Source organism: Callospermophilus lateralis, chromosome 7, assembly GCF_048772815.1.
Source record: "Callospermophilus lateralis isolate mCalLat2 chromosome 7, mCalLat2.hap1, whole genome shotgun sequence".
In the NCBI taxonomy this organism is placed as follows: domain Eukaryota; kingdom Metazoa; phylum Chordata; class Mammalia; order Rodentia; family Sciuridae; genus Callospermophilus; species Callospermophilus lateralis.
The window spans coordinates 775,254-789,635 of NC_135311.1; the positions used below are offsets into that span (position 1 = coordinate 775,254).

At 46.1% G+C, this 14,382-nt stretch overlaps 1 long non-coding RNA gene across 2 annotated transcripts in view; it reads left to right on the plus strand.

Annotated features, from left to right (window-relative positions):
* LOC143641874 (uncharacterized) overlaps positions 1-14,382 on the plus strand; it is a 62,725-nt gene that overhangs the window by 38,680 nt on the left and 9,663 nt on the right. The gene's annotated exons all lie outside the window — the stretch shown is intronic.

Here is a 14,382-nt window from a genome sequence, read left to right on the forward strand (position 1 = left end):
CAAAAGTGATGACTGTTCATGGTGGAGAATCACAAACAAAAGGATAAAGGAAGATCCAGCCAGTCACCAACAGCCTCCAGAGCATGATCTACATTTCATCGCATTTCCTTCCATCTCTTCTCTATGCTTATATGTTTCTCTCCACATAAGCCTATGTGCATGTGTGCTTTGCAAAACTGGGGTAGAATAATGTACATGTTTTGTATCCTGATTTTCCACATAACTTTTTCATGAGCACTTTTTTTTTTTGCATGTGACAAAATATTGTTTGTTGAGAGATTTATGTCTGTATAGTATTTCATCATATGAACGTACCAAGTGCTAATATACCATCCCCATTCTGCCAGATGTTTAGATGCCTCTTTGTATAAATTTCCTTTTGCCTTATAAACTATTTCTTGAAAAGGAATTATTGGAGCAATTAGGACAAAATATGAACTTTTAATTTAATACTTGAAAAGATATTTGTTCCTGATTATTTTAATACCTACAAGCCTGTGTATGGCCTTATTAAAGTCTAATTATTAAAGTTATACCATGTGACCTTGAACCTTAAAATCTAATGCCAGGGCTGGGGATGTGGCTTAAGCGGTAAAGCACTCACCTGGCATGCACGGGGCGCTGTGCACCACATAAAAGTAAATAAAGATGTTATGTCCACCGAAAACTAAAAAATACATATTAAAAACTCTCTCTCTCTCTCTCTCTCTCTCTCTCTCTCTCTCTCTCTCTCTCTCTTTTTTAAAAAAAATCTAATGCCAAACTGTTTTCCAGAAATGTGGCTCTAGTACAGGAGATGGCACAGTATATAATGAAACACGAGGACCAAATCTGTCCTGTGGCTTGCTTTTGGACAGCCCATGAGCTCAGAATGTTTTCACATGTTTCAATGCTTAGGACAAAACCAAAAGAAAAATAATATTTCATTACACATGCAAATTAAGTGAAATTCACATGTAAGTGTCCATAAAGTATTTTTGGATCACCACCATTATCATTCATTTACACACTGTCTGCGGCTGCTTTCACCCTACAGTGTAAGGGCTGTGTAGTATCAATATATACTGTATGGCCTGTAAACACCCAAATATGCACGATCTGCCTGCGACAAAAATACTTGACAACTGGTCACAGTGGCACACACTTGTAATCCCAGCAGCTCGGGAGGCTGAGGCAGGAGGATCAGAGTTCAAAGCCAGCCTCAGAAACTTAGCGAGGCCCTAAGTAACTTAGTGAGACCTTGTCTCTAAAAAGAATATAAAATGGGCTGGGGATGTGGTTCAGTGGTTAAACAACCCTGGGTTCAAGCCCTGGTACAAAAAAAAAAAAAAAAAACAATTTTACTGATTCTTGCTTTAGTGTGCAATCCTACAAGCTGCTATGAGAGTGTTCCTTTGACACATACATCAACACTGAACATTGGAATTCTCTTTTTCGTTAATTTAAGCAAGTCAACAAATATTTATCAAGTATTTTCCATGTGCCAAGTCCTCATGGAAAATACAAATTATGTGTAGTTCTTTGATGACTAGTTATAAGCTTTTTCCATAAGTTCAAGAGAATTTTTTTTATTAATACTGTGTGTGTGTAAGAGAGAGAGGAGAAAGAGAGAGAGAGAGAGAGAGCAAAAGAAAGGAAAAATTGTTAAGTTTCAACTAAGGCATTTATATCTTTCATATCTCTTTGTATTAGCTCTTCATATACTAAAAATTTTAATTTGTTTTCAGTTACATTTGGAATATTTTAGTTTCCACTATGTTGTCTGACCTTCATGATTATTTTATATACAGAATTTTACATTTGTATGGAAAATCAAATCTATTCATTATTTTTCCTTTGATTTCATTCTCAGAATCTTTCCCTGTCCCCAACTTTAGATAAATATTCACCTATATTTTCTTCTGTTTCTTCTGATTCATTTTTTTTATACTTATCTCTTTAATCACTCTGGATTTTTTTTTTTTTATTGTATGGCATGAAATGAGGATCATAAATTTTCTCCCTAAAGTAGAAGAATCACTCCAATATTATTTGTTAAGTAATCCTTCCTTTCTCCATTTACTTGTGATCATCACCTTTTCCAAACGTATGTGTCCTGGGATGTGTTCTTGGCCCGCATTCCAGTGATCTTCAGGGGTGTGTGCGCGCGCGCGTGTGTGTGTGTGTGTGCGCGCGCGTGCGCACGTGCGCGCTCTCATTGCTGATTCCCTGTGATGTCCACCTTTAGTAGGTCCTCACAGGATGCAGACCCCGGCTGGATTTCTGTTTTTTCAGTTCCTTTTTCCCATGTGTTATCCCTCTGCAGTTGTCCCTTCTGTTGGTCATCTTGTCAGGAATGCAGTGTGAGCCTATCTTCTACAAGTCCACAAACAGTAAGAAACCCTCCCACAAGTCAGGAGAGAAAGGCCAGGGCCAGGCCTCCACAGAGGTGAACCTGAGCCACAGTGCTCCTCTCCACCACTCCAGACGATGAAGGCCTGCGCCTCGGCCTGGGAGGTGGCCTCAACTGGCATGGAAAGAGCCAGTCTCCAGCAGGGGTTCCCAGAAGAGCTGTTACACGATGCAGAGCCCCTAACCTTCTGTTAATGGCTCACCCCAACCTGCCCTTGGTTCACAGCGGAGTCATTTCATTTACCAGGTGTGAAAATTGGATTTTACCACAGAGGAGGGGAGTTGCTCCCTATCAGGCCTGCTCTTTAGGGGAGCGGAGACTGTGATGGGATTTATTGAAAGAGATTTGCTATGCATGGAACGTGTAATTAGGGGTGTGCCCCTCTAAAGCTGGATTTTCCCTCTCTGTCATTCTAGGGGCGCTTTTCCTTTCAGTGTTTCTGTCTGACAGCCTTCTTGCCGTGTAGGTTGCACACATCCGATCCAGGATCTGAATATTTTATACGGCACCATTCTGCCAAGAGGCGGACCTCAGGGGTGTGACAAGGAGCACAGTTTAAGAAGATGGAGGGGACTGCCTGCAGCTTGTATGTTGCTGGTAGTCACCTATGTATACTAAGAAGTCAGAAAGGATGATAAAGTGATTTTCATGTTAGTTAATTGCTATATGAGCCTTGTTTGATGGAGGTAGTAGGGTCACTCTAAGACCTTTTAATGAGAGAACTCTTGAAAAATCAAGATTTTAGACTTAATTACTGGTTGTTAGGAGATTACACAGACAACCTCAAAGTTAGTACCTGGTTAATTACATTTGCTCTTAAAAAGGAAAAAAAAAAAAAAGACACCTTGTTTACTATCATGGTGAAAGGGGAGGTGGATTTATTATTGTTCGGCATTTCTAGCACACTGTGTTCTTGCCCAGAGGTTCAGACTTATTTATGTATGTATATTGGTTGCTCTTTGCAGCACTCCCAAGAGAGGAGTGGGTGATAAGTTTTATTACTGTCTGCTTTTCCAACAAGAAAATGAAAAGGGAGCTCCCGAAAAGAGAAGGAATTGCCTGAGCTCAGAGCTCAGAGCTGCTGCCACCTTGTTAGGGGATCCTCAACAAAATGGTGATACATTCAGCCTGGGCACCCTCCCCTGCCTGAACTTAGAGCTGATGTGCCCCCCGGGCTGATCCTTTTCCCACTTAACCACAGTGGGATGCTCACTCAGGATGAAAACCCTCCTTTGGCTTTTCTGTGTTGGGCACTTGATGTCTAAGCGCATCACCTGCCTCACCAAGTCACCTTTTTCCTCTGCCTCTCTCCCAAAGGCCCTGCTCTTTCCCCGACGAGGTCCTGGGTGACTCAGCCTTTCCACGCACCATCTGCCACCCAGAGACCTTCTACCTTCTTCGCTTCTTCTCCCTCTGCCACTACTAACCAGCCCTCCTTGCTCTCTCTGGACACTCGAGAGCCCTTATCCGTTCCGCTCGGTCCACCCTAATCCTCTGTCCCCCGAGCCTGCCGTAACCGGTCTTGATGGAGACCACTCTCCCACTGGGCCCGTTCTCAGGAGCCACCTCAGTCCAGGCTCTCACTCTGCCCTCAGAGCCACCTCCTTTTCAGCCTTCTCTCCACTGAGTCCCCCAGAGCACCTGTGGGCAGGGCCGGGGCAGCCTGCAATCCGAGAGGCCGGCAGGGGAAGCCCAGTTCACAGCCGCGAGGCCCTCAGCAGCTGGGGAGACCCTGGGCGCAGTGACAGTGAAGGGGCTGGGGACGCAGCTCGGAGGCCGGCGCCCCTGCCCCTGCGCGCAGTCCGCAGTATCCAGAACTCAAAACAGTAAAAAGCGCCGTGGAATCCGCAGACCAAGATGGCCCAGCGCAGTTCCGACTCGGGGGCGACTCTGGGGCGAGGCACGCCCCCCACCGCCCCTCTGCGGGGAGCGGACTGGTTACCACGTCCCCAGGTCCACGCTGGCCCCTGACGTGCCTGGCCCCATCCCCACCTGTGACAGTGCCCAGCTCCGTGAAGCCTCGTCTGACCGTCGCAAAGGGATGGAGGCAAACTTCTGAGCGACAAAGTCAAGGTCCCTTCGCCACCCGGCCCCCTGCCCCGCACTCCGCCGCGCGCCCTCCCCCACGCCCCCGCCCCTCCCCCAGGCTGACCCTGCTGGACTCAGCCCGCAGGTCACTTCCTCAGCGACACGGTCGTCACCCACAGTCCCCCGCCCCCGCAGGACGCAGTCACTTCCTCCTGCGCGTCCCCAAACCCTGGAACCCGGGGAAAGCGGAGGCGCTCTAAGGGGCGTCCACCTGCTCCGGGGCTGCGTCCGAGGACCCCGCGGGCCACCCTGCCCGGCCCCTGATTCTCGGCACTGCTCCGGGAAGCCGTGCCCCTGACCTGCCCCCCTGACCTGCCCCCCTGACCTGCCCCCCTGACCTGTCCCCCTGACCTGCCCCCCTGACCTGTCCCCCTGACCTGTCCCCTCCTAGATTGCAGACACCCGGAGCGGGGTCTGGAGGGTCTGCGCCCTCGCCGCCGGCTCCCTCCCCGTTTGTCTGAGTGAATTGCAGGAGGCCTGCTCGGCTAGCTGCTAGACAGCCCCGGTTAAGGGGTTAACTCCTAACACGGGGAAGTTCTCCTCCTTGGGGGGCATTTGCATTTTAATGGGAATCTTAAAAACCCAAAGGAAACGTTCTCTAATGGTGGGATTTCAGGCCTGGGAGGGAGGTTGTTTTGTTTTTTTTGTTTTTTTAATGGTGCTAGATGGGGACTAGGAAAAATTCCTCCAGCCCAGGGTTCTTAGACTTTTCTCTGCTGTCGGTCCTTTTAGCAAACTGGTGAAGCCTACTGATAGGATATTCTACTGATAGAATAATGCTTTTAAACATAAAATTAAATACATAAGATTACAAAGATAGTTACAATGATCTAAATATTCAAAGCATCAGATTTGCGATCCATACTTGTATTGCAACACAAGTGATACATATTGAAATACATATTGAAATACATATTATTTATGCTTCTTTATTAAAACATCAATAAAGTCTACTGGCAGGTTTAATAACTACTGTAATTTTGTCATAGTGATGATTATCATTGGTACTTGGAATATCTGTGATTGTATTGGTAAAAAAAGAATCGCAGACTGTTTATACCATCCTATTCTGTTGCCTGTATTTACGGTTGAAGAACATGATCAACGTCAGTTAGAAGTTTGGGAAAACTTGCCTCCACCCCTTCTTTAGTCTTCATCCCCAGTTTAGGGCCTGGGATTTAGCTCAGTGGTAGAGCCCTTGCCTGGGGTCCCATCTCCAGCACAGACCGAGACCAGCACTGCTTAGCTGACAGACCTGGTGGTCCCAAGTCAGTGCTGTTCCCAGCCTAGACTTTCTTTCCTTCACTCCTTTGCCTCTGTACCGGAAACTCCCGGGTTCTTTCTTTCTCCACATTTTTATTGGTGCACTATAGTTGTACATAATGATGGGATTTGTTACATATTTGTACACGCACACAACATAGCAATGTAATTTGGCGAATGTCACTCCCCAGCACTCCCCCGACCCTGCCCCAGATCCTTTTTACTCTTTATTTCACAACCAAGGACAGTAATGACTGGGTTTTCCCTCCACTAGCTGAGGAGTTGAGATGTCGGGACTGGAAAGAGAGGGTCTCTAGTCCCCTGGCCTGGGAGGGTCCCCTCTCTGAAGCCTTTAAGCTTGGGGCGGGGCAGGAGGAGGAGGGTTTGCCCCAAATTCAGAAGAGGGAAATAAGTTGCAGGGTTTCTCCAAGAGTCTGGACAGGCTTCTTCTAATTTCAGAAGTTTGTGTTAGGGTCAAAGAGCCTGATTCCAGGGGTGGTCCAACATAATATCCATCTTGGTAGTTAATGACATATCATTGCATGGCTCTTGAAAGTCCACATTCCCTATTTCTAATTTGGATAAAATTGCTTTTAACACCAAAATGCAAGGGACATATTCAGTCCATTCACAGTTATCTTTGTGTATTTTAATCACTTAAAGGCAATTTCCCCCTAGAGAGCTTTGCCCTACTCTTGAGGGGCACATACCTCTGCTCTCAGTGGATATGAGCTTTGAGAATACAACTGAGTTTTATGATGGGCTGGATATGTCCTTTCCCAAGTGAGTACCATATCAGCTCAGCCGTATTACCATCACTGCCCCCAAGTGTAGTGACATGGAAAAGTTTTGCCCTTGGCATCTTCCTGTTCTCCTGCAAACATTTTCTTTTGCTGAGCTCCTTCATTTTTATGGTTTCGGCTCTCACCTCTATAACCCTGGCCTACTCTCTCCCCTAGAAGGACGTCTCTCTTCCCTGTCTGGTTGTCAATCATAACCCTAAAACTTAACTCTCTTCTCCCTCACAAATCAGCTTTACTTTTCTGAAACACCAGCTTGACTGAAGTATAATTTATATATCTTAAACTGAACCCACTTTAAGCATTATGATTCAATGATTTTTTTTTTGTAAATTTGTAACCATTGCCAAAATCTGGTTTTAGAATATTTGTTTCACATGAAAAAGAAGCTTATATCCATTTGCAACCAATCCTCATTCCTACCTGAACTAATTTGCTTTCTGTCTATATAGATTTTCCTTTTTTAGACAGTTCATGTAAATGAAATCATACAACATGCGGTCCTTTGCATCTCACTTGGTATAGTGATTTTGAGGCATTTCCATGTTGTAGTACCAGTGGTTCATTCCTTATTGCTGAATAGTATCTCACTGTATATAGTTGTACCATCTTTTATTAATCGAGTCATCGGTTGGTGGACATTTAGGTCGTTTCCACTTTGGAGCTAATTAGGAACAATGCTGCTAGGGCTATCCACATACAAGTGTCTGCAGAGACATATTTTAACATTTATTTATTTATTTTTCTAGTTGTTTACTTGTCAGTATTCCTATTTTTGTTGTTTCCTCAACTGGACTGTAAGATTTCTTCAGCTTCTGTTGGAACTCTCGTCCTACTTCTTTGGCACCAGACACATAGTAGGTACTTATCAACTCTTGTATGATAAGTGGTAAGAAAGCAAACAGGTAGAGTCGTTGTGAAATCTTAAGCCAGGGGTTCCTTGATCACCTGACCAGCATCCTCTGCTAGAGGACTGGCTCTGAGTAAGATCACTAATTCCAAAGCACAGCACAGAGTGGAGAAAGGGGTGTTGATGAGGAGTCCCCAGACCAAGGCCCACCCTGTGTAAGTTAGCAGGCCTGTCTTTACTGGCACAAACCACCCTGTTCTCCTCGTCCCTTCCTGGCATCTCTCTTCAGTTTCCACCCCTTCCTCCAATCCCAGAAGGCCTCTGAGTGTCTTGCCTCCTGCCTTGAGTTCTGGGGAAAGGTCTCCAAGCTTCAGAATCAGCCTTTTCTTTCTTCCCCACAATATTCCCTCAGTGCAGTTAGCCAGATAACTTCTTAAAACAAACCAGAGTCGACCCTTTATCGTGCTGTCTGCTTGGGGAAGTGGTACCCTGAACCCAAAGGTATGAATTTCTAGGGGCAGAATTTAAAGGGGCATGTCAGGAGCATGAGAATAAGTCAAGTGTCAAGGTGGTGGATGGCCCTACAATCTCCCCTACAGTCAGGTCCACTTTGGGTAATGATAGTAACCAGGACATCAGTAATAGCCATAACCAGCATTTATCGAATCCTTCCCATGTACCAGGCTCTGCTGGCTCATGTTTCTACATAGTCGCTCATTTATTCCCCTACTGCAGCAGGTGGAAAATGTCACTTGATGAATCCTAGTATTGTTAAGTAATTTTTCTAAGGTCACACAGCTTACTAATGGCAGAGCTGGGATTCAAAACCAGGCAGTCTAACCAAGAGCCCCTCTACCCCGAAATGGCTGTTATGAGTCTCCCCTTTTAAGCATCCTGGGAAAATAGAGGAACAAACTTCATGAGAAAGACCTAGCTACCATCCCTGTCGTCATTACAGTAGACAGGGGGCTGTCCTTGTCACATGCAGGGCACTGCATGCAGTGCTGAGAAGACAGAGGCCTCAACCTGACCTTCAGGTCACCTCCAACACGTGCACCTCCAAGGAGCAGTTTTTGCTCATCTCCTCCCCCTCAAATAACGTTCCTTCTCTGACTGCCCTTTCACTTGTGCCTCTGCCATTTACGCACACTGTCACACTGTGTCCACAGCCCCGTCTGGGTGTGGTGCTGAGTCCTTCGCCTGGTGACTCCTATGCTTCTTTAAGATTCTGCTCAGGTTTGTTGGCATTCCCTACACTCCTATTGGATAGACACCTCTTTTCTATACCCCCAACCCCTGGTATTTCTCCATATCATAGCACTTATTATAATTGTTTATGAATGTTTACTTGTCAGTATTCCTAACTAGATAGATCCCAGATCCCAACATCCTGGAACATGTCTTATGTTTTTTGAATTTCACTCAGTCCTTTGCACCTGCCACACACTGGATGCTTACTGAAAAACTTCTTAAAACACATGAACCATCCATGCAAGGGTAGAATTTCATGTCTGATTCATTTTTTGGATCCCAAAGATGCTATGCACTTTATAGATGCTCAATAAACATAACAAAAATAAACTGTTCAAAAGCAGGCATGAGATTCTACTCACAGGATATGGGGGAACTCTGGGACCTACAGTAAAAACTGGATGCTATTAAACGTTTGCATATTTAAGCTGTTTAAATTGATAATATAAACAACTACCACTAAAATGGATGAGAAAGAAAAAAAGGGTTTTTTGTTTTGTTTTGTTTTTGCTTAAAGTTTCTTGATTAATAAAATGTAGCTCAAAATTTAAACCCAGGTCCATATGACTTTAAAGCCAGTGTTGTTTCTATTACACCATATTGTTAGGATCTTAGAGTAGATGGGTCCTGAAGTATCAGTGTGGCTTAAATAATTCTAGAGGAAAAGACACTGCATGAACTGGAATAAGATATATGGATAGGTCTTTAGGGAGATCTATCTGGAGAAAGCACGTGGACTCAACTGGTCAGGGAGAAGCAGGAACATCTGTTGTGACAATCCCAATCTGGAAACTGAAAACAGTAAATCGATTTAAGAAGGGAATTTGTGGATATTGGTGACTGAGAAGATCCATGGACAAGAGGAGATTTGGAGTCAGGATTACTCCCAAAGTTTTGGGTTAGGTGGAAGACAGGAAATTCAGGGGGGAGACTTTGGAAAGAGGGTGAATTTGTTTTGACAGGCGAAGTCCCTCTAGATGGGCGAGGAGCAGAAAGATATGCAGGGTTAAGTTCAAATGAGGCCCGAGTTAGACTTGTAGATGTGTTGTTTAGACTCTAAGAGGTGATGGCTGAAGTGGGGAAACTGGAGAGAGGGCTGATCAAAGAACTGAGGACTCTAAGGAACACCCACGGTTTGGAGATAAAAGAAGTGATTTGAATCAATAAAGAAGACAAAACATGAATATCATCACTTCTTAGAATCCAGAGTTAAAGGGAAAAACGGTGGGGGTCTTCATTAGTCGGATTTGGCCATTAGGTTTGGTCTTATTAAAGAGATCACTTCAGAGTGGTTGGGTTATTGACAGGAAGGAAAGAACTGTGGTGGCAGCTTCTATTTAAATAAGTTTGGAGTAAAAATGGGGAAATGGAGTTTGCTATAGGAAGGATTTTACTGAAGATACTGAAGCAAAGGGTAGGTAGGCACTGGAGGGGAGAAACTGAGCCAGGCCCTTCAGAAGGGGAAAGAGAAAACAAGGTTGGTCCTGCAATACAGAAGAGTATGGATAAAATTTGAAATAATTTCTCTGGAATATGTCACAGGCAACAATAAGACTCCATAAAGCGAATGCCAAGTGGTAAGAAATGGAGTTCAGTTTGTTTCCTTGCTTTGGTTGGGATCTGCTTTCTTGGTTTCTTGTCTGGCAGCCCAGGAGGGAAATGTGGGTTCATCTCAGCGTTAGGTGTTCCGTTGCTGCAGTGGTGGTCAGTCCTGCGTACGACTCAGTCCTGCCTATCTAGCTACCGTGGCTCTGAGAGCGACCTGGAAACAAACCAGAAACGTGAAGTCAACGTTGAAATGGTTGAGAAGCAATTCAGGAGAAACTGGAAGAGGTTGATCTTGCAAAGTGGGAAGAGTACAGCAGCAAATGCAGAACTTGGAAGAATAAAATCATTTTATTATCTCCTAGGTAAATCTAGGAGGAGATCAGATGAACTAGGAGGGGCACTTTCCCAGCCTGTGGGAAAGCAGTAAAGAATAAGAAATGAGATGATAAATCAGTAGAAATAGAGGGGAAGAGGGAAGAGGGAGAAGAACCCATGTAAAGACCTGGTATGAAGATGGATCAATCTGGGGAGAAATGGTTGGAGCTCATGGGACACTCACTGAGTCTCAAGCGAAGCCATAATGGACCACACAGTGGAGTCTGAAAAGTGGGGAGGGCATCAGCACTGAAGTCCCAGGCATTTAGGACCCAGGAAAATGGCAGGCTGAATGTCACCAAGCTTGAATCTTCTAAGGCAGAATGACAAGAGCTAAGAGGCACAACAGTGTAGGTTAAGCATGAAAATAAAGGAGGGAAATGTGGGTGCAAACTTCTCAAGAGATGGGAGGTCGTCCCATAAATCCACCAGAACACAACAGACAGGGTGCCTCCCGTTCCCAGGTTGGGGAAGGCACACAGCAGTGCCCAAGCTCTCACACGTCATTCCAGGTGAAGCTACAGGAGGAAGGAGGGGGATATTGACTTCTGCCTTACACAGAGACAGCTGGTCCCCATTCCCCAGCAGGAATGAAACACTGGCACTCCCCCATGGCCCTCAGTGTGAAAGTCAGGGCCAGGAGGTGAGTTTCTCTAGCCGTGGACAACTCAAAGAACAAATGGTTTCCTGCCTAGGTTATTCCAGCAGCACAAAAGGCAGGAGATGCCGTTCCACTCTAACCCTTCAATGTGAGTCAGTTTGACTTCCTGGGTTGTCTTCCTTGGCACTGAGATTCTCTAGCTTTGGTTTGGACAGTGATGTAGATGAACTGGTCATAAGTAGTACGCGCAGCAGGGACCCATGGCCAAGCTGAGGACTTTGACCATGGGAAGAATTCATTAGAGCCTCTTGTAACCCTCACACCAGCTGGCTGAGTGGGCTCGACCTTGCTCAGTCTTAATCTCATTGTTCCCGAGGTAGAACTTCATGTTCTTTCCACAATTATAAGTACTGTTAGGAAGGAACAATCCTGGGAGATTAGAACAGTGCTGTGGAGGGTTGAACTTAGACTCTAATCCCTAACAGAGGGCATGATGTTGGCAGATCACTGGACTTCCAGGTCAGCATTCTTATCTGAGAAATGGAATGGAGTTCCTTCCAATTCTAATATTCAGGTATGTTTATCAAGAGCTGAGGAAACAAAAGCACTTATTCCTTCAATTCAAAGTGTAGCACACAGTAGAAAGACTGGAGGCCAACCTAAATAATAACACAAATGCTGGAGCAAAACTTCCACCTCCCATGTTTGCAATCAGCAAATGCTTATTTATCATCCCTGAGAAGCAAATTTCAGTAGCTAAGAAAGTCAAAGCTAGGTTTCTTTAGTGTCAAAAACCTTTTTTTTTTAAGCAATTTTACCATTTGGATTTTTAAAAAAATTCCTTATCTTAGAATTTCTACAGTAGCCAAAACAGTTTGAAGCATTTATTTATAGGATGCTTTTAAAAATGACTTCACCATTATCCATTAGTGTTCACACACACACACACACACACAGTGTCAGATCCTTGTATACCAAAATAGAATTCTTTCTCAAGTGACATGGAAAGGAATGGAAGTTAAAAAACTTAGAAGGCAAATATTCTAGTAAAATAAACTATTTAATAGAATAAACATTTAAAAACATTTCCATCCCATGTGTATTATAACTAAATTAATGTTACTACTGAGACTCTAACCTTTAGATTTTGTGACTTTTAGCATGCTTAAGTTCTTCTTTTTCCCTTACAAAACATTCATTTATTTTGGTTGCACAGAGCATGCTACAATTCTTGATATTATACCTTTTACTCTAGTGTTCTACACTTAATACTCCTTTGTATTTTTGTTCCAATAACAAAAATAATTTTGAACTCTGACACATAAGACTGCATGAGGGTTTAATGCCTAGCAAAAACAGTTAAGAATATTTAATTTGTGTTGTTATGAGTATTGTGAGCTTGCTGAGCAGAGGTGATCTAGTCTGGAAGACCCCAATTTAAGGCTTATTTTGGCAGTGTTTTTTACTGAAAGGTACAATCTGATCTATGTACCCTATGAGTCCTTCTTTCCACCTACATTGGAAATCCCAAATGTGTCTTGCATGTTCTGGGTTTGGTTGTCTTTCTCTTAGATCTGTACCATACCTGGCTCCCCCACCCCCAAGCATTTATAGAAGTTCTTAGCTATGTTACATCACATATTCTATAGACAAAACTTGACCAAAAAGCATTTTATTTTAATTATTCCCTGTTTGGAATCCCTCACTTGCTCTTAGATTTCTATTGTTTACAACCACTATTGGTTTCTTTATTTATATCCTCAGTCACAACAGAAGACAAAGAGAAAACATCTTGCTAAAATCTTCCATAGGATCTTTGTGGGGGAGGTATGGCATAGAAACTTACATGGCCAGTTAGGAGTTTTAAGTGGTTTGGAAAGCAGTGAATCAGCTTTAACATTTAGGGTTCTCTTGTACAATTCTTTACCACAGAACCATTCCTTAAAAGGGTGCCCCAAGGAAGGTTTCCTATTTTATAGACAGGGAGATTGACACAGAAATAGGCATCCCGGTTAAAATCATGGGTAACAGAAGCAAGAGCAGAAGAAAATCTAGGTCTTTTGGTGTGTTGCCTGTCTGTCTTTGGGGAGCCACAGGGCACATTCTAACCTGGGCAGACTTCGCTTAACTGAGTTCCCAGAGCTGTTGGGCCAGTGCACTGAGTTGCAGAAGCACCTGAGGTCAAGACCCACAAAGCCAATCGCAGAGATGAACGGCAGTGTACCTGGGGGAGGCTGCAGGGCAGCAGGTGTGCAATACGGTGGGTCTCGGCAGCCACAGGGCCACGCAGATACAAGGAGTCGCCCACATCTGAGCTTTGACTCAGCAACAGGCGTTAACCATGACGCCGTCGCTTTTCCTTCTGAGAAAAAGTGCATCTCAGCAGCCACCTCTCACTTCACTGGGCACAGAACCGGGGTCCGCTGGCTCTGAGCCCCCACTCCGGAGGTCTGGGGGGAGCGTACTGCGGTGAAGTGATTCCAAGACCAGGACAGAGGGTCCCTGTGTGGCTCCAGGTAGCACGGCCCGAGCGGGGCGGGGCCGGCCCGACGGGGAAGGACACCCCCCCCCCCCCCCCCCCCCCCCCCCCCGGCCCCGGCTGCAGGACCCCGGCGACAATCCGCTCCGGCGCGGGTGGCGGGGTGCGACCCGGGCCGCCCCAGGGAGGGGACGCGCTGCAGCCGCCGGGCAGCCCCGAGGCGACGCGAGGGCCGGGAAGGGCTGGGCGGAGCGCGCCGCAGGTGCGGGCAGGCGGCCGCGCGAGGGCCAGGCCTTGAGCAGCTCGCGACCGGTTTCGGCCAAGATGGCCCAGTTCCCCGTTGCCCTTCCCCCTCGTCGCCTTTCCCGTCTCCTCCGGCTGCTCCCAGGGCTGCGGGCGGCGCCGGGGCTCCAGGAGAGCGCGCGGGAGCAGGGTGCGGGAGAGGACCGCCCACCCCACCGCCCGCGGGAGGCGCTCTCAGTGGAGAAAGAGGGCTCGGCCACTTTAAGGTGAGGAGTGGGCGTCGCCTCTGGCCGGGGGACGGGCTGGGAAGGGACCTGGCGGGCGGGTCCTTGCCAACCAGGAGGCGGTGCCGGTAGGGCGGTCCGTAGTAAAACGTCGGGGACGGAGAGGGGTGGAGACGGCGAGGCTACCGGTGGGCGGGGCGGGGGCGGGGCCTCCGCGGGAGGGAGGGGTGGAGGCGGCGAGGCTGCTGGTGGGCGGGGCGGGGGCGGG